Source organism: Theropithecus gelada, chromosome 17 (assembly GCF_003255815.1).
Source record: "Theropithecus gelada isolate Dixy chromosome 17, Tgel_1.0, whole genome shotgun sequence".
In the NCBI taxonomy this organism is placed as follows: domain Eukaryota; kingdom Metazoa; phylum Chordata; class Mammalia; order Primates; family Cercopithecidae; genus Theropithecus; species Theropithecus gelada.
In genome coordinates this window covers 47,447,615-47,468,392 of record NC_037685.1, presented here as the reverse complement: position 1 = coordinate 47,468,392, position 20,778 = coordinate 47,447,615, and the positions used below count along the sequence as shown (strand labels likewise).

Here is a 20,778-nt window from a genome sequence, read left to right as displayed (position 1 = left end):
TACAAAGAAAGGACCTCATTTCATGTCCAAACTCTCTCAACCCAAAACTGGGAAAGCATGTGAGTTTTGTGAGACAAACAGAAAATTATAGTAATTGGTGGAGGAGTAATTTAGAGCCAAAAGGAAACTTAAAAATTTTTAGCTCCCTAGGAATTCACAGAAACCTCCCAGTGGGCATTTGATTTTTTTTTATGCATTTGGGATAGCTCTACTTCGTCACTGATTCCAAATTCCAAACACACGGACGGAGTGCTATGATCCAGACACTCTTCTGTGTGGTACATATCCTTCTTAGCTATAAGCAGACTGTGAACTATGACTGGTACTTGAATTACAAAGCAACAGCCGAGAGTGAACACAACCCTTGTTTTTCCAAGGTATTTAAGAAAAGAATACCTACAGAAGCAGAAATAAACCCAGGTAATTTTGTTCAGCATTCCAGTTGTTCATACACATGGATTTCTTGCACTCGATCTCAATCAAAGCAGTTTTATGTTCCAATGAATAAAAATGGTGCAAGAGGAGATCATACCTATCTTTGCAAATCACATAAGAATTCAACACACACTCATTCATTGCTGCCTATTTCATCATTGAAACCATGTTTTTCTATGAAGTAGCAAGTCCAGTAACAGAAGGTGGACACTTTCAACTCATAATTGTCAGTAGCAGTAAAAAAACAAACAAAACAAAAAGTCTCAACCTATCACTTGAATAACAACCTTTAAAAATATTGTCCTACCATGGAAAGACAATTCACTTTTGGTTTGTTATATGAATTTGAGGTTTAATTCTTAAAAATATGGAAATAAACATGCACATGTATGTTTATTGTAGCACTATTCACAATAGCAAAGACTTGGAATCAACCAAATGTCCATCAGTGACAGACTGGATTAAGAAAATGTGGCACATATACACTATGGAACACTATGCAGCCATAAAAAAGGATGAGTTCATGTCCTTTGTAGGGACATGGATGCAGCTGAAAACCATCATTCTCAGCAAACTATCGCAAGAACAGAAAACCAAACAGCGCATGTTCTCACTCATAGGTGGGAATTGAACAATGAGATCACTTGGACTCTGGAAAGGGAACATCACACACTGGGGCCTATTATGGGGAGGGGGGAGAGGGGAGGGATGGCAATGGGAGTTATACCTGATGTAAATGATGAGTTGATGGGTGCTGACAAGTTGATGGGTGCAGCACACCAACATGGCACAAGTATACATATGAAACAAACCTGCACGTTGTGCACATGTACCCTAGAACTTAAAGTATAATAAAAAATAAAATAAAAAAATCTTTCAGATCACTTAATACAAATAAGAATTTTACTATTTCTGTACTAGAGGTGAGAAGTTTAGTATTGTCTCTCTGTCTGTCTGTCTGTCTGTTCTCTCTCTCTCTCTCTCCATCACTCCAGTGTTTATTTGTGGAAAGCCATATGCAAATTACTACCACTAGAGTGTCAGCAACTTGAAGGCAGGAATCAGATTTGCTGTGTGATTCATTCTGTGCCCTGTTGCACAATCGCTGGCTCATGGCAGGTGCTGAATAAATATTTGCAGAATAAACAAATGAAAGTAATGCTGATGCCGATCTCTGACCCCTTTCCCATATGTCTCACTGAAGCAGCTATCTCCAAGGTGCTGGTGATCCACCTTTTCGGTACTAATGGTATTTTCAGCAGTGGAGCAGTCATGGATAGGGAATGGTGGACTATTCAACAGCATAATTATTCTAAGGCAACTTCTCACTTGCAATAAGAGCTGGTAAAGAAGGAAAAGTTATCTTTTCTATTATGTATCCCTGTTTATAAACACAAACATAGAGTTACAATATTATAAATAATATGAATTGGTTTTCCATCTTGAAACCATCCCACAGATATAGAAGACCTTACAATGGTTATGAAACACAACCTAATGTTTTTACCTTGACCATGACTGCATGAAACCGCCAGTAATCACACATCAGCAACTTTGTATGTTTCAAACTGACCAAAAGCAAGCCATGGCTGATCAAAATTGGAAAGTAGAGGGGAATGGCAGGGCAGGAGAGGGCAGAAGAACTACCAATTGCATTTTATAAAATGAGTTGAGAAATACTGTCTATAGCTGATAGAACAATAAATACAGGCTTAAGGGTTTTGAAGTTACCAACGTGACCGACAGGAGAAAAACTAAGTTACGTGTATATATTAAACACAATGGAGTGATAGGAGATGGAGAGTGGTGTAGGATGAGCTGAATCTCTATCCATAATAGCAGGATATCAATAAGACAGTATCAAAAAAAAATTGCAGACTTGCCATATTATTTAGGAATCTGGAGGTAAATCCTTCCAAATCTAAAGACATAAATAGTTAAATGTTTTGCTCTGGGGTGCAAAACTAGGTAAGAATAGTTATGGGGCAAAGAGATTGTAGGTTTTCCTTATGAACCTTCAGTATCATTTGGTTTATTTTAACCACGTGTAGTTATCACTTTGCTATAAATATATATCTTAAGAGAGTAACAAAAATGTCTAACACATGAGTTTGTTGTAAGCATGTAGTGAAATAATGCATATAAAGAATTAATATCTGAATAAAGGAAGCATTCATAAATGATGGCTATTATTTTTTAACTGACAAAATTTTTATTGATGCATAACGGATATATATAGTTTCAGGGTACATGTGATAATTTAATACATTCATTTAATTTTTACAAATCAAATCACTGTACTTGGGATCCATCAATTTAAGTATTTGTCTTTTCTCTATGCTAGAAATATTTGAATTATTCTCTTCTTTTCTGAAACATACAGATTATTGTAACCTTAGTCACCCTGCTGATCGAACACTAGGTTTTATTTCTTCTATCAAATGGTAGCAATTGCTTTGTAAAAAAATAGTGTCAACGCTGAAAAATTCACACAAACACTGTTTCTACCAAAAGTACGTTATGCTTTGTGAAAATATGATATACACAAAACACATCACATATTGTAAAAAATGGTGTCAGTTTTAATTGTATGATACATACCATACACGCATTTAAAATGTATGTGTATGTGCTCTTGAATAAGAAAAAATACTATTTTCTATTATAAGCTTCAATCTTAAATTGTACACAAGATTTTGCTAAAACATTTCTACCTGAGAAAATCACTTTTCTGTCTGTTTTTCAAAACTTTTCAATATTTCCTCTTCACTCACGAAGACTTTCAGAATTGGGACTTTTTTTAGCTTTAATTAGAGTTAAAATTTTAAAGAGAATGATTGAATTAGACTGAGCTGAATCTAGCTATCAGAAAGCAAAAACAAAAACCAAAGCAAAGAAAAAGGTTTTGATACTGACATATGCACATTTTAAAGTTAAAACAAGGGAACTTAAATTCACTCGTGGAAAATTCAGAGTTAATTCTGCATGGATTTCTCCTGTTCTTCTAAAAGGAAAAGTGAACCAGAGCTGACCCACTTACCACAATGTGGATGAGAGGCTCCAACCAGAAGGAAAATACAACCTTTGGAAATCTCTCCTCTGCTTTCACTGAAAGTCTCTAGGCGCAGTTCTGGTCCACGCTCAGAGTCTGACACATCCCTCCCCCGTCCCCCCCTCTCAACACACACAGCTGATGAGGCCGATTCCTGCAGATCGACTGTAAAAGCAAAAAAGTCATTCCAGAAAACACATCAGCTCAGGTTGACTCAAAGGCAGCCCTAAATTCAGCCCACAGCGGTTGGCTGCTGTCCTTTTATGACTGGAGAGCTGGAGTGCAGCTCTTTAATTAACAGGGAAGCCTTAGCCTGCTCAAGGTAAAAAAAAAAAAAAAAAAAAAAAAGACTTAATTTCTGAATTTTCATTGAACTCTGACATGTGCACTCCTTTTTATCTGTAAAACCACTCAAAGTCGCCACCACAATGAACGTTAAAATCCACACAATAAAAAAACTTAAAGGTTTACACAGAAGGGCTGGCGTTGAAGTGCGGCAGACAGAAGAGGAGGGTGAAGATCAGCAGTGTTATTTATTGGAGGGATCAGAGGCTGCTTAGGGCCAAGTCCTTGCTTTCTGTCAAAACAGTCCCGGCAGGTGGAGAAGGGGCTGAGTGTCTACTGATTAGAGAGCCAAGAGGGACTTGAGCATCTGCAGGGGAGCGGCTGCCTGGGGTATTAGAGACCCGATTAGCCTTCCACTGAAAGAACGGAACTACCTTCACTGAGCTAGTTAATCACTTAGGGATGTAACCTTATATAATATGCAAAACTATTTTTGAAGGAACTTTTTTTTTTTTTTTTTTAACTCAAGAGCAAGCTGTAAGTCAGGCTCTTTATAAAACATATCAGAGTCAGACTCTTCCAGCCATGTGGGTTGGGGAGATTTGACCTGATTCCATTAATCCATTCAATTTTGTGGAATGAATTAAATAAGCCTACTACTACTAAGAAAACTGGAGCAAAACTAATAAAGCCAATATAAACTGTGAATTTCCAATCTGGATATTCCAGGCTTCTGTGACTGGTCCCTGAAAGAAATCCATATGTATCTATAAAACAATTAGAGCTAATTTAAGAAGAGAGACGCCATGTACAGGAAGAAAAAACTTCCCCACAGAAGTCAAGATTTTGGCATTTTCACTTTAGAGTTCAGACAGTCAAAATACCCATGCAATATGTAGACTGAATATATTTAAGAATTTACAGTCAGGAAAGGAATAAATTTGCTTTTGATATGTATGAGCCAGAATTCACTGTATCTTAACCCTTCAGCAAAAGTTATCCAAAACTGATGATAAAGAGGCAAAAAATTATTCCTCTCCTCAGCTTCAGTGAATCATATCATCAGAGAAACTTCTATTTAGAAGAGTGCTGCTGACGACTGGTTCACACTCATTTCCAATGCAGAGATCCAACAAACGTATGCCTGAATATTTCTAAGAATGTCACATATCAAGCAGGAAATGGTACAAGACCCGTCATTCGCTCAACAACACTGGGCTGGTGGGGGCTAAAAGAACAGACCCAGCTTCAGGGATTGCCACAAAGCATGCAAAGAAGTTTCCCTGCACAGCGCTTCCAGGATGTCTGAAATTATCCAGCACCAAAGTGCCCCATCAGGGGAACTGAGGAATTCCAGGGTAGGTCAGTTGAGGCCAATCCTCCAGTATACGATTTCCAAAATATTTGTTACAAGATGGCAACATAATAATCACCTGGCTAGGGAGGAGAGCAGCTGGCAAGAGCTAGAATAACCAGCTGGGATTCAAGAAAGACGTATTAGGCAAAGGATGAGGGAAGCAGGCATTGTGAAGGCGGGAAAGAGTGCCAGTGCTCTTCACCAGGACCTGCAGGGACGCCCGAGGCTAAACAAGTCAGGGTTACCATGGCTGCAATGAGGGAGACTACAGGCAGTGAGGCATTGTGGGGCATCTCAGCAAGAAGGACTTACAGGATGTGGACTTGTGTTAAGTAATTTTAGAGGGTGTTCGAGGAAGTGGGATCTTCTGTGAGTTGGACACTGTTGGGACATGGATGAGTTCTAAGATTGTGCCTCATGGTAAATCTTACCTCTAAGGAGTGAGGACAAGAGCCAGGCCAGGGCTGTACTTGGTCAAGAAGCAGCATCACTCAGATTAGTGAGCAAGGGTGTCTTGGGTAGCCGGTGTTTGGGTGGCTTGAATAATGATCACGTTTTGTCTGTGTTCATGTGTTACAGAGGGGTCCTGTTCCATCATGAGCGCAGAGACACCTGGTCTGAGGGTTGAGGTTTCGAAACACTGTTTATGTTCAGTGGAACACCATGGGCCAGCTGTGTCTGCCAGGTGCACCCTCCTGGGTGTCAGGGGCTGTTCTGCGCTTCTCAGAGGAGGACAGCAGGTGAGGTATTATTACCGGGACAGAGGGCGTGACGTGCTAACAGGGCTTGGGAGCGACATAGGAGCCCCGCAGACTCTAAGTGTGACTTCATCACAGGTATCTGAGCTGGAGTGTTGACCTCGGCCTTGGAGAAAGGTGTGTTTAGTGGATTCATAGGTCAGGCTGTGAAAAAGGCAGAGCCTGGGGCTAAACGTATCCACACCCTCAGTAGCTGGTCACATCTGTTCATGTCTAGTTTTACAGGTAACAGCTTCCGAATGTCATGGGTTAAGATACACCACTACGTAAACCACAGTCTTTATTTGTCACTTTCAAAATACACAGGCAAACGATTTGTCTGTGCGGCTTCATACTCTGAAGCCCAGACTGCACCATCCTGCAGTGGGTGGTGTCTCAGCTGCGTCCAGGTGAAGGAAACACTGCAGTCTTGAGAGCAGCTCCTGCCCCTGCTGGCAGCTCCCTTGGGGAACTGATTCCCAGAATCCTTTACCAGAAACCTCTGTTCTGTTGGATTAACCCCACTCCAGCATGCCTTCTGCACCTTTTACACGTTAACTCACAGGAGCATTGAAGCTTACGTTTCCATCTTAAATTCCTCTTAGAAGAGCCACTTGAGTATTTTAGTTTATTTTAATGCCACTATGTGTTCATATAAAATTACTGCTAACAAATTTTCCATTTCTGAAGTATGATATTCACCCCCGCTTTACTACTCTTCATTTACTCTTCCCTTTCAAGAGAGAAAACAGGTCCCTCATAGATGACATTGAAATGTCAGTGCAAGTATTCGTTTCCTGGGGACCCAAGGCCAACAAGGTGCATCCACCCGCACTCACAGGGATGAACACTAGAGAGGCGTTCACCAAACTGTGTGGTGGCAGAGGGAATTTTATTTGGAAGGAACCACGATTGTGATTTTCTCTGGAGAAGAGTACAATGTCCTACAAATTTTAACAATTACATAAAAAATTTATTTCAGGAATTGCATATAATTTTCTTTTAATTAGAAAGCAATAATTGCCATCATATACTATTGAGAATGGCCCTGCACTGGTATCAAAACTTCTAAGAGAGAATGAATGCCAGCTCCCTAACCATACACACACACACACACACACGTGTACACCAACGCACACAGCCACCCTCACACACACCACATGCACCCCACAAACCCCATATGGCCTCCCACAGCCCCACCCCACTCCACACTCCCTCTTACACAGCTCCACACACCACACACACAGTCCCTCCACACCCCCACATACCACACCTTACCCACGCCACTCCACACTCCCTCTTACACAGCTCCACACACCACACACACAGTCCCTCCACAGCCCCACATACCACACCTTACCCACTCCACTCCACACTCCCTCTTACACAGCTCCACACACCACACACACAGTCCCTCCACACCCCCACATACCACACCTTACCCACGCCACTCCACACTCCCTCTTACACAGCTCCACACACCACACACACAGTCCCTCCACAGCCCCACATACCACACCTTACCCACGCCACTCCACAGCCTACACCTCTTTCCGCACCCTACACCCCCACATCTCCCCCACCCATCATCCCCTATACAACCCCCACACCCCACAGTCCCCACATACCCACCCCTAAAGCCCCCCCACCCCCTCATACCCAACATACCCCCAACACACACCCCACACACATCCTCATAACCCCACACACCACACACAGCCACCCACACCCCCTACAACCCCCCACACACATCCCACACACAGCCCCCAACAAGCCCCACACCCCCTACAACTCCCCCCCCACACACTCCACACACAGCCCACACACACCCACATGTACCCCATACAACCCACACTCCCACACACACAGCTCCCCCAACCCCCACACTCCCCCACATCCCCCACACCCCTCCACACCCCACACGCCCCTCCATGCCCCAAACACACTCCACACACAGCCCCCCAAACTCACTCCCATACATACCCCAAACCCTCCCCACAGCCCCCCGCACCTCCACCCCCACCCTCCCACACACCCCACACACCCCACACACCATATAATTAAATTTTTGTATCTTATGTCTTTAAAAGTAGATAAACGTCCTCTATTTTGTATTTTTTTAATCCAAATATTTCTATTCATAGAGTGCAAATATTGGCAGGTTAGTTGCTTCGTCTCCAAGCTAGAAAAGCTCTCCTGTGCATACCAGGAAAGAGAGAGAAGTCAGGGTAAGCTCTTTCTTTTCTTCTCTACACTCAGCCATGTTATACTCAAAGTCAGGACCTTTTCCAAATTTGCTAGAAAAAGACAGAATCAAGAGCCAAATAAAAGCCTATTTAACTTCTTTTTATTTGAAACTTCAAAGTAGGTCATTTACACAGTGAAAAGGACAAGGAAGAAAAGAGAGAAAACAGTTAACAAAAAAATGAAGGCTCAACAACAGTAAAACCCTATTTCAAATACTTTTTTTTTCTAAAGCACATTGTCCACTATTGTTAGGAAAAATAAGTCATGAAATTGATTTTTGTTATGTTTCCTTCCAATCATTATGAAAAGCCATTGACTGTAAGCTAAAAATGGAAAAGAAAGAAGAAAAGAACCAAAGCCTGGCACTCAAAATGAAAGGATGGAGACATTAACCATTTATGAGCCTGATTTTTTTTTCATTTTAAAGAGCAAGTGAATTATTATTTTGTGTTGAACTCAATTTTCAACTAGATTTTCAATGAAACCCTGAATGCTCCTCTTTTATGTTTAGGAAAAACTTGTGTTTTTAACAACTAACTCCATTTCTGGGAGATTGAAGCTCTTACACATCTTACAAATTATTTTCTTGGCTACAGCAAACAAGATCACCCCTGGAGTGCCTCCTGATGTCCAGAAGGCAGGACAGACTCCTGGGAGTCACCTGGTGATCTTGTTCAAATGCAAGTAGGAGTCAGGAGATCAGGTAAGGGACTTGAGACTTTTTCTAAGGATGCAAGGCTGGGGACCACAAAGGACTAGAAAGCTGCATTAAATTTCAGCAGCCCGCCCATGACCTACTCCCAGAAACTCCGTTAAGTTTGTGTGTCACAAGGACTGAACTTCTTTGGCTTTAGTACATTCAACAAAGAATCATAACGCACTGTATTAATTTCCTAGGACTGCCATGACTAAGTAACACAAACATGGTGGCTTACAATAGCAGAACTATATTCCCTCATAGTACTGGAGGCTGCATCTCTGAAATCAAGGGGTTGAGGTTGTGCTCCTGAAGGCTGTAAGAAAAAGTTCTACCTCTCCTCTTCCAGTTTCCGGTGGTGGCCGGCACTTCTTGGTGTTCTACAACTTGTGGATGCATCACTACAATCTCCACCTCCGTCTTCACAAAGCCTTCTCTCTTTTGTGTCTTTTGTACCCTTGGATCTTCACATAGTATTTTCTGTGTGTGTGTGTGTCTGTGTCCAAACCCCCCTCCTCTCATAAGAACATCAGTCGTTGGTTTAGGGCCCACCCTATTCCAGTATGACTTGATCTTAACTAGATTACATCTGCAAAGGCCCTGTTTCCAAATAAGGTCACGTTTGCAGGTCTCATGGATTACAGGTTCAACATATCTTTCTGGGGACACAGTTCAACCCAAAATGTGCACAGCAAAGTTTGGCATCCACTGAGACAGTAGTTCTTCATACTGACTGCTCTTTAGAATCACCAGAGGAACTCAAAATTATATCAATACTCAGCTACAACCAATTAAATCTGATTCTAGGCTTAAATTCAGGCAGTACTCTTCTTTAAAACCTCCCAAGTAATTCTAGTGCATACCAAGGTTTGGGAACCACAGCACAGCATGAGACTCGGATTTTACAGACTTTGGTGAATATGTGTAGTATTTCTAAATGGAATGTCTGCTTTCTTAGTATGCAGATATACTGGTAATTTAATCTATGCTGGAAATATGCTGTTTAGAAAACAGGATTTTGATAATTGTTTTCAAGAAACCAAAAGTTTCTTCTCATTGAGATGATTTTAAAAATTTGATTTTTTAAAAAACGAGTATAACACAGATTATGAAATATTTATTCATATATATAGGATACATATAGTGAGATATATATATATATATATATATATATATATATATATATATCACTGCACACATTTAGAAATAAAGGCAAAGGGTTAAAGAGGAAAGTACATATGAAAGAATTAAACTGAGGAAATTTGAGCCAGGAAAGTCAATCAGAATAAATTAATGACATCTTAACACCTTTCTTAAGACTTGCCCATGATGATATATGTGTAATTTTGTCCAAAGGAACTAGAAAATCGAACTGTTTTTGAACTATTCTCTCCAATTGCCACCAATTTTCCAGACATACGATTCCAGGAAACATTTGCTAATGGTCTCTAAATTTTTCAAATAGATTGATGCCACTACTTGCTTGAGAGAGAGAGACAGACAGACAGCAAGAGAGAGAGAGAGAAGACAATAATGAGGTGTTCAATATATATATGGTCATACCTGGAGCCCTAAACAAGACTTCGGAAAAGGTAAAACAAGTAATATTGGGGCATCAGATGTCATTTTCTTTTTTGGATTGAAGACAGTTCTGCATTGGTATTTGCTTTGTTGTGACAGTGATTACTGGCTAAACAGTAATAACAATTTCATGAAACAATAAATTTCACTGTGTTTATTACAATATAGTGTAAAGTAGGGAGCTAAATAAATACTGGTATTTTATAATCCAGGGGAAAAGAAACCCCATTAATGAAAACATCAAGGGCTATACTGAGAAATATAGCATAATAAAATATGAGAAGTTAAACAGTAATATGAAAATATACCAAAACACAGCAATCAGGTAAACAATGATAAATAGATCATAAAATCTGTTCAGTAGGAAAAGGTAAGTATAAAGAAGTCAACATGTGGTTTATGTAAAACTAAGACATAATTTATCATCCAAACCAGGGACTTTGAGAAAAAATAAGTTGCTATTAAAAATTATTCCAGCAAAATAGGTGTAAGCAGAGACTGTTCCCAGCCACTATGAATTTAGTCCACCCCACCACTGCTCTCAGCTCACCTTTGCCTGTGCCATTGCTTTAGCCCTTGAAATACCATTCTAATGTTTTTTCCATGATCAAATAGGAAGGAGTACTCATTTATTCAACACCGATTCCAATATGTTGTACACACAGTCCACAAATACTCAGTGATTATTAAGAATAGAAACAGGCTAAAACTATACTGCAGTAAAAATCAGCCCCCAAATCTCAGTGGCTGAAAACAAAGTATATTTATCTCTCAGGTTACCTGCCCACCATGGGTAGGCAGGGGTCTCTGTTCAGCCTAGTCTTGAACTTTGGCAATCGTGGAACCCGAGGAAAATGAAAGGATGTCCAAGGCCTCTCACCAACAGTGCGTGTCATGCCTTGGCAATGACACATAACAAATTCTTTCATATCCAATTCGCCATTACTAATCACACAGTACCACTCAACCATGAAAAGACTAGCAAATGCAATCCTACCTAAGTTCTGAAAGGGGTAAGTGGAAATATTTGCAAGTATAACGAATGTTTACCATAAAAATAACTTCATAACTCAATATCTTCTGGAACCTGGCTCTTAATAAATACCTTCCTTGGTATTTTTCCTTTTATATTTTGAGGAGGGAAAGTCTATTAAAAACTGTTTCTAAATCTGCTGTTGGTTTAAAAGATGCTGCAGAGGAAACCATGTTTTACGTATGCCCCACCTTCCATACTACCCTCTCTACCTAGCACTGAGCAAGTAATGATGCAGGTTCTTGGCACAGTCTCTGTGACCAGCACAGCCTAGGAAATAGCCACATTTGTCAAAGTACAAATAAGGGAAACTTCCCTTTCCCACATAGGCAGTGTTGATTGTGACATACAAATATAGTTTCTTTCAAGACACAGAAATACCAGTAGATTGCAGTTAATATTCTGACAAGTAGAGGGCACACACAAAATTCAATATATTGGATGATCTCTATAACATTAACTGAATATGTGTTGGTAATTTTAAAAACTCTGAAAAAATATTTCAAAGGGTGTTATTCCTAAGAAATAGTATTAGAGTCCATTTTTAAAAACACATTTCCTTAGTTAGATATTTTCTTTGTTTTCCAGATACTCTGCAGTAAACTTGCATTACATTTGCAAACAGAAAAAGATATTATTTTGGAGAAAAGGAACTAAGTGCTTCATGTAATGGCTATATTCAGGTATATTTACCTTTTCTGAGAAGGTAACATATAACTCAGATGCTAGCTTCTCTCACCGATGTATTATAACTTTTAAGTTGCTCTTAGAACACCACTTGATTGTATGACTATAATAAGCTGGTGTTTTAGAAGTAGAGTTTGATGTCTTGGGCAGTCATTCCCCTCCTTGAGGAGAATCTTCATGTGAAAAATGTTGGTTATCTATGTATAATGTTGTGTGGTGGAAAATATTATATATGAATTTTTCTTCTCAGTGGTGCCAAAAATGAGCAAATGCTAACCTCATCCTATACTCTTTCATAAAATATACCTTGTCAATCTCAATTAAAATCATATTCCTTATTTGTAGGATATCAGAATTTGTTGCTAAAACTTGCTGTTGAATTCAAAATGTGAATAACATTTCTGACATAACATTGTTTGGTAGTTTAAGGTGGTGAAATATCATATGGCCCCTGATGATGAAACTAGCCCGGTTTTCTCATAGAACTGATGTTTATGGTTCCTTTGAAATATACAAATTGACACTCCTAGCCTTAAAACGTGAGAAACTTACAGTTGTCTTATCTAAATTCCTTTCTCAGAAAACCAGCATCCCACCCAGATAATATCAAGGAGCTGAAACCCACAAAATCACTGCATCTGGACAATGAGATGCCAGATTCCTCACCATCATGGTCAGAATCGCTTAACTGACCACCTGCTTCCTGTTGACCAACTCCTCTTCCTTACTGCTCCCTAATTCCTGTTTTCCCACACAAGGTTACATTTCTTCCCTGCTATACAAACCCCTAATTTCAGTCAGTGGTGGAGATGGATTTGAGACTGATCTCCCATCTCCTCAGCTGCAACACCCAATAAAGCCTTCGTCCTTAGCAATACCTGCTGTCTCAGTGATTGGCTTTCTGTGCAGCAAGCTGCAGAATCTAGAGTGAACTCCTGGTGTTTTTGGTAACAAAGAAAACTCCTGTCTTCAAATTTCCTGTGGATCTTATTGGAAAGATAGGAAAATAGGCGCTTTTCAGAATATTGTGGAACAATAATGCAATCACAGGGTATAAAGGGTCCTTATAGAAACTGAAAGTAACTCCAGGCTGAGGGGTTAAAGACAGACAAGCTGGAACAGAAGTTGTCGTCTGCTCTGAGATTCAGTATAAGAATCTTGCCACTTGTTAAATCATAATAACTGGTATCTCTTATCTGAATTTGGCAGTTGCTTTACTCCACCATTTTCTAAAGTACCCGACCCATTTTTCACCTACATGACATTTGATGCTTAAAAGGATTACCTTGAATGGACAAATACAGCCCCTTAAAAGTGACCACTTTGTATCTGCCCTGCAGTGACGTGCCTTTATCTCCAGGGAAGGAGTTGAGATTCAGTTAGCAGCAATAAAAATCTCTAGACGCTGTTTTTCTTTGGATACACTACTTAGCATATCTGAACCTCAGCCTACCAAATGGACATTCAGTAGTACTCAGCCCATTTTAAATATTTGTTTAAATTTAAAATATTACCAAGATGAGGGAAGGTTCTGAAGAAAAATATTTTTTTAAAAAATAGTCAAATAAGGATATTTCATAAAGGTGATTTCTCCATATTCAGTGTAAAATTATCATTTATAAACATTATTTGTTCATATTAATTCAGTCAAAATCTGTGTATTTTTCTTGGATTCATTTATTTTAAGTTAGTATGTTTTTCTAATGATCTCTTCTTTTTTCATCTGGAAACGTGTATGTGTGTGTGTGTTATGTGTAAATTACATGAATGTATATAACGTATGCATCTCATAAATATAATACCATTTAAAATTATTAATGCTAATTGAATGCCTACTCTGTGTCAAGATCTATTCTAAAAACATTTATGTGGTAACTTATTGAAACTTCTAGTAATTCATCCATCTTAGTTTTCAGATCAAATCTTAGGGAGGTTAAAATATTTTGCTAAAGAGTGAACATTGTAATAAACAGCAAACAAGTTATTTCTCCATCCTTTAATTTCTTATAATTTTGGAAAACCATTATTTATATTTTTATCTACATATAAATTGAGGACTAAGCTCTGATTTTTTATCTTGCCCATATTCCTACCTAAGGGGTCTAGGGAGTCATGCCCTATAAACCACAAATTCTCATCAGATGGGTTTTATTTGACCCTATATATTGTGACTTATTTTTCAATCTGACTCTGGCATGACATTATGAGACAAGGAAAAAAATATTTAACCCCATAATATATTTCCTTGCCATATCTTGAAATTGCCCTGCAAAGTCTCTTGGGGGAAAAATCCACATTCTATAGAGAATCCCTTTCCCCCTTTGTTTTCCTTCCTTTCTTTCCAGATCCAGGAGATTATCGATTAAGAGCCAGGCACCCTTTTAGGTCTGATAAGAAACAATTTACAACCTGCTCTCTCTGAGGTCCACTGAGAGCTCCCTCTGCACAATAAAACTTGGTCTCCACAATCCTTTATCTTTATCCTGAACATTCCTTTCTATGGATCCCAGATCTTTAGACAAACTCAACTGTCAACCAGAAAATGTTTAAATTTACCTATAGCCTAGAAGCCGCCTCTTTGAGTTGTCTCGCCTTTCTGAACCAAACTAATGTATTTCTTAAATGTATTTGATTGATGTCTCATGCCTTGCTAAAATATATAAAACCAAGCTGTACCCCAGCCATCTTGGGTGCATGTTCCCAGGACCTCCTGAGGGCTGTGTCATGGGCCATGGTTACTCATATTTGGCTCAGAATAAATCTCTTAAAATATTTTACAGAGTTTGACTCTTCTGTCAACTAAATCTAAGAGCAAATAAATAGAATGAATGATAGTACTTAGAATATCTTCCCAATGATTCACTATTACTCTCAGCTACAAAAGAAAATGTTACTCATAACTAAATTACACTTTTGTTATGGGCCTAAAAAGAGGAAAGCCATTGAATTTCTAACTTTGTCTTAATCATATTGGCAAATTATACTTCTATTGGGCCAACTCTAAGATCAGATCTCAATTTAAAATTATTCTGTAAAAATACAACTTTAAAGGTATTAAATCTAATTATGTGTAATGGTAGTAATTGTTGTACGTCACAATATTTGGTCCGAAGTTGCTCTAACAGACATGTACCTGATTTTATAAACCAGGCACAGACAAACAGGTATCTCATGTTCTTACTCATACGTGGGAACTAAAAAAGTGTAACTCATGGAGGTAGAGAGTAGAATGTTGGCTCCTGGAGGCTGACAGGAGCACAAGGGAAGGGGATGAAGAGAGGCTGGTTACTGGGCACAAACATACAGTGAGATGGAAGGAATGAGTTCTGGTGTTCTACAGCACAGTAGAGTAACTATAGTTAAGAATAAATTATTGTATATTTCAAATAATTATAAGAAAGATTTGGAAGTTTCCCAACACAAAGAAAGATAAATGTTTGAGGTAATGGATATTCCAACTACCCTGATTACACATTGTATGCATGTGTCAAAACATCACATGTACACCATAAATGTGTGCAATTTTTATGTATCAGTAAAAATACCTGATTTCAATAGCATTTGACCAGAAATCATAGACAATGCAAATAACTTTCTCCAATTACTTACATTAAAATTGGTTCAAAGACTACTTTAGGCCGGGCGCGGTGGCTCACGCCTGTAATCCCAGCATTTTGGGAGGCTGAGGCGGGTGGATCACGAGGTCAGGAAATCGAGACCATCCTGGCTAACACAGTGAAATCCCGTTTCTACTAAAAATACAAAAAAATTACCGGGGCTTGGCGGCGGGCGCCTGTAGTCCCAGCTACTCCGGAGGCTGAGGCAGGAGAATGGCGGGAACCCGGGAGGCGGAGCTTCCAGTGAGCCGAGATCGCGCCACTGCACTCCAGCCTGGGAGACAGAGCGAGATTCTGTCTCAAAAAAAAAAAAGACTACTTTAACGGGTAAATCTCAAAGCTTTGAATCTCAAAGACACTCCTAGCTTTGAATTCTTAATTTTTAATCTTTTGATAATGTATTTTCAAAAGAGTTTTAAAAGACTGCGTGGGTAGGCACTAGAAAGTTAGGAATTAATTGTTTTCTGCCTGATGACATTGAAGGTGGATTTAATTCCTTCATTTTGCTTATCTTGCTTTGCAAATATTCTACCTTGTGCCAGAATCAGCTTTGTAACTTAGAAAAATCACTGAGTAATACAAAATTCAAAAATGAGCAAATTATTATCATTCATCATTCCAGCCCTTTGTCAATGGATGCGTTGAAATCCCCTCCCAGAATTACCCAGATAAATGCAATAATACATGTTATGAGTTCATTTTAAATAATTCTACAATTATTAGAAATAATATATCACTGGATTATAATATTCCAGGTCCTCTATGCATACTTGTGGCATTCCTACTATCAAAATATGAGGTTTAGCAATGTACTAAAATATTCCATTTTAGCAACCCAAAAGCATATTAGAATCATGTACGAGGGAAGCTTTTCTAAGTAAAGTCTCTTCTAGCACCCTTTGTATCCGAATGCAGGAATTCTGCATGGATAATGCCACCGATGCTGTCAACTTGATGCATGAGTCTTTATTCTGTCCCCAGCATGATTTACGGATATGTTCCCAAAGGTGGTTTTAATATCACATCCTGAGTACCTTCGTTAATCAAAAATATAAAGAAAATAAATGTGTACAAAAGAATTCTACATAGCTTGTTTTTTTAAGTAGAAATGAAAACAAGCTAATCATTATTGCTCCTATCATTTTATATAAACGGTAACAGCCAAAATGTACATCATGTAATATTATAAATCTATAAATATATTACTTCTCTTTGATATAATCTATTTTTAAATATTCTAATATTTACTCATAAACTTTATCTGTTGCATTCTCTGAATCTAAAATATCAATGCTAAAGTTGAATATTATAGTAATATTACAATTTTGTGACTTTAAATTGATTTTCCATTCATAACCCCATTCGGGGTGAATGACCCTTTAATCCTCAGAGGTCAGCAAAGAAGATAATACTTTTATCATTCCCCACCTTCCAGGAGTATTTGGAAACTTTTAAACAATAACCCAGCCCATGTGCCTTAACACTTCCTAACTGCAATACTTTGTCTTCCTTTTGTGAGACAGGGTCTTCATCTTCATCCCAAACTCCACCCCCATTTCCAAAACACACACCCACAGCCTTGATCTGTCCAATCCCTTCTCATATATCCAGTCTTCTCAAGATTCAAATCAATCTTCACCTAACGTGGAAGCCATTTGCAAAACAGACCCAAGACCATTTGGTAACTGCCGTTTTCTCTTCCGGCAGCACTGCTTCCGGGAACTTACACTATGAATTGAAATACTCTGCTTAGGTATCTATCTTGTTCCCCTGGCTGGGTTTGGGTGTGCTGGGCACTCAGTTGGGTTGTGCCACCTGCCACTCTTGGTCAAGTTTAGAAGTGTGTGTACTTTTATTTTGTGTTTCCATTACCTGAGAGAATGTGTCATATGGAACGGACTGAACACATACATATGGAGCTGAGCAGACTTGTCTCAAACCGAGATGCAAAGTCAAAAGGAAAAAAAACATAAATGACTTGGTGGTGTTTCATCATCCAACTCGATATGCTTTCACAGAACCCCCGTTACCTCTGTGAACCTGAAACAGTCACAAACTGTCAAGGGAAGGTCCCAAAAATCAAACAATCATGATGAAAAGTACTGGGGAATCTGAACTAATTTACATAAAAATATTTTCAATTAGGAAAATCTTTTCTTCATATTTCTGCAAAATGGCTTTAATGATATAGAAAACATGTTATTGAATGTACCTAAATAATCCACACTCTCTCAAATGAAGCAATGAATATACTAACAAACACATTGGGAATGCTGTAAAAATCCAAATTGTTTCACTGGTTTCTAACATTTCTAACAGGGCTGACAAACTTCCCCTCCTTTTTTTTTTTTTTTTTTTTTTTTTGAGACAGAGTTTCCCTTCTGTTGCCCAGGCTATAGTGCAATGGCGCGATCTCAGCTCACTGCAACCTCCTGGGTTCAAGTGATTCTCCTGCCTCAGTCTTCCAAGTAGCTGAAATTACAGGTGCCCACCACCATGCCCAGCTAATTTTTGTATTTTTAGTAGAGGTGGGGTTTCACCATGTTGCCCACGCTGGTCTCAAACTTTTGACCTCAGGTGATCCACCTGCCTCCACCTCCCAAAGTGCTGGGATTACAGGCATGAGCCACTGCACCTGGCCACTTCCCATACTTCATAACATTGCCTAGGGCCATCCAATGAGAAAGGGTAGGAATAGAGTAAACGCCAATGAAACCACAATGAAGAGAAATACAGGCAAGATACAAAAAAGAAAAAATAAAGGCAAAAAGAAGGTGAGGGATATTAGTAGAAAAAAAGAAAAAGATACCTCAATTGTTGGAGAACATCCTTGAAAAAGAATTAGACAGTAATAGAGTTTGAATGTTCAATGTAGCTTGCATATTACATGTCTATATCATCTGGGTATGATTTAAGATTCTGACAGTCAAAAATGATTTCCACCTGGAATCTCTAATCATATTCACATTACCAGGATATGGTTCTACATTTAGAAATTCTGTATTAGGTAACATACTTTGTTTTTTTTGCTATATGACTTTAGTGAATCATAAATCATCTTAATAAGTTCTCATCTTGCTTTTCACTTTTCTAAAATGGGTACTCAAAAAATAATATCCTAAAATGTTTACATGTACTGTATTAATCATATGCACGCATGTGTCAGCATGTATTCATTCAATGTATTTGAAGTTAATGTAATTAAATCACCATTCATATCTTCTTCCATATAGAAGAAGAAAACATAATTTTACTTTTCATTATAGAAAGAAACATGCTTGTTGAAGGCTTATAAAACAATTAATGTACTTTCATTTTTCTCAATATTCTTAGACTGTCTACATTCAGTCTAAGTGTTACATGTATTTACATATGTTATTTTCTGAGTTGCTAAATTATGCAAAACAAGTAGCTACTCTCGAAGTTTTCAACTGACTTCTATTTACTGACTGTCCTCCAGTCCCACTGTAAAATACTCTGAGCAGTGTGAGTGACATCCCAGCACAGACAGCCACTGGGCTCATCTCCCGTCGAATGGGGCATTCCGCTTTCACCTGTAGAGATGTGGGCTTACCAAGAGTGCACTCTCCCGTAGTCCCAAACATGGATATGCCAGTTTTACTTGTTATAGTTTAAATTTAAATAAATACACAGATAAATTGAGTGCACAAAGAGAGAGTGGTTACTAGGAACAAACATGTCTATGCCAATTTTACTTGTTATAGTTTAAATTTAACCAAATAGACAGATAAATTGAGTGCGAAAAGAGAGAGCTGTTATTAGGAATACTAAAATTAATTCTTTGTAAACACTAAGTGGCTTAAAAGAACTGTCCAATTAGTTGGAGGATAAACAACTTTCAATGTTTGAGGTTGGTAAATCGAGGAAAACCTAGCACGATTCTGCACTCAAATTGTTGCACATGTATCTTTTGGTTCTAGGTTACCCTGAAGAATTTTAAGCATAGAAATCTCAAGGTTTGCAATACGGGTATGATTCAGTAAAGAAAGACACTGGACCTCTAATCTGTAGATGTTTATCCAGGGATGCTGTATAGCAAAACGTTCCTGTTTATGTTCACATTTAAGTATTTCAGTATGTGCAAACCATGGCATTAATTAGAACTCTTTTATTGACTTTATTTTTTATATTTATTTTTATCATCTATATTTTTAAGTCTCAAACACTGATTTATTATGTATTTTAATTGTATTATTTTCCACTCAGGAAAATGTAGTCAATTAGTCAATGTCATAGGAATCCCTGGATCTATAAATTATCGTGAATTTCAAAATACCTGATCACAAACCACCTAACTCCAAATGGTTTCTTACTTAACAAATAGCAGTCTTTGTAAATAGCAGTTTGAAATATTATTTAGGAAGTGGCCAGCTATAGGTATTAATTAAAATGCCCAAACAATAGGCATGGCTCTTCATTTTTCTACAGAATTATCTTAATTTAGAGGTGCCAAAGAAAAAAAGAAGAAAAGAAAAGAAAGCTTGCCTTGGCTGGCCATGGCGGCTCATGCCTGTATCATAGCACTTTGGGAGGTCGAGGCAGGTAGATCACGAGGTCAGGAGTTTGAGACCAGCCTGGCCAACATGGTGAAACTACGTTTCTACTAAAAATACAAAAACTAGCTGGGTGTGGTGGAGTGCACCTATAATCCCAGCTACTCAGGAGGCTGAGGCAGGAGAATTGCTTGAACCCGGAAGGCAGAGGTTGCAGTGAGCAGAGATTGAGCCACTGAGCACTAGCCTGAGTGACAGAGCGAGACTCCGTCTCAAAAACAAACAAACAAACAAACAAACAAAAAACACTTGCCTTTAGCATTTATAGAAATTCAATGATTAGCATTAATCCTTCAGACCTAAATGCATTCAAACGGATTTCTCTTCCAGGCTCTAATTCAATCATCTTTGGGATGATCCTTCTAGATACTAAATTTCTAACAGCTTTTCATTTTAGTTACTGAGGTTATTGCAAAGGCAATGGTGACTGGTGGGAAAACTGCAAGAGACTGAGGCAAAAGATACAAGTTACTTCC

General features: G+C 38.6%; 1 protein-coding gene across 2 annotated transcripts in view; it reads right to left on the bottom strand.

The window, feature by feature from the left end:
- Positions 1-20,778, bottom strand: part of MYO16 (myosin XVI) — a 702,327-nt gene that overhangs the window by 603,398 nt on the left and 78,151 nt on the right. Inside the window, exon 1 of one of the 2 annotated variants that reach the window (XM_025364354.1) lies at positions 3,476-3,557. The exons of the other annotated variant lie outside the window; for it this stretch is intronic. The gene's annotated coding sequence lies outside the window, so the exon portion shown is untranslated. Of the gene's footprint in view, positions 1-3,475; positions 3,558-20,778 lie in introns of those variants that run through there. 2 annotated transcript variants of the gene reach the window in all.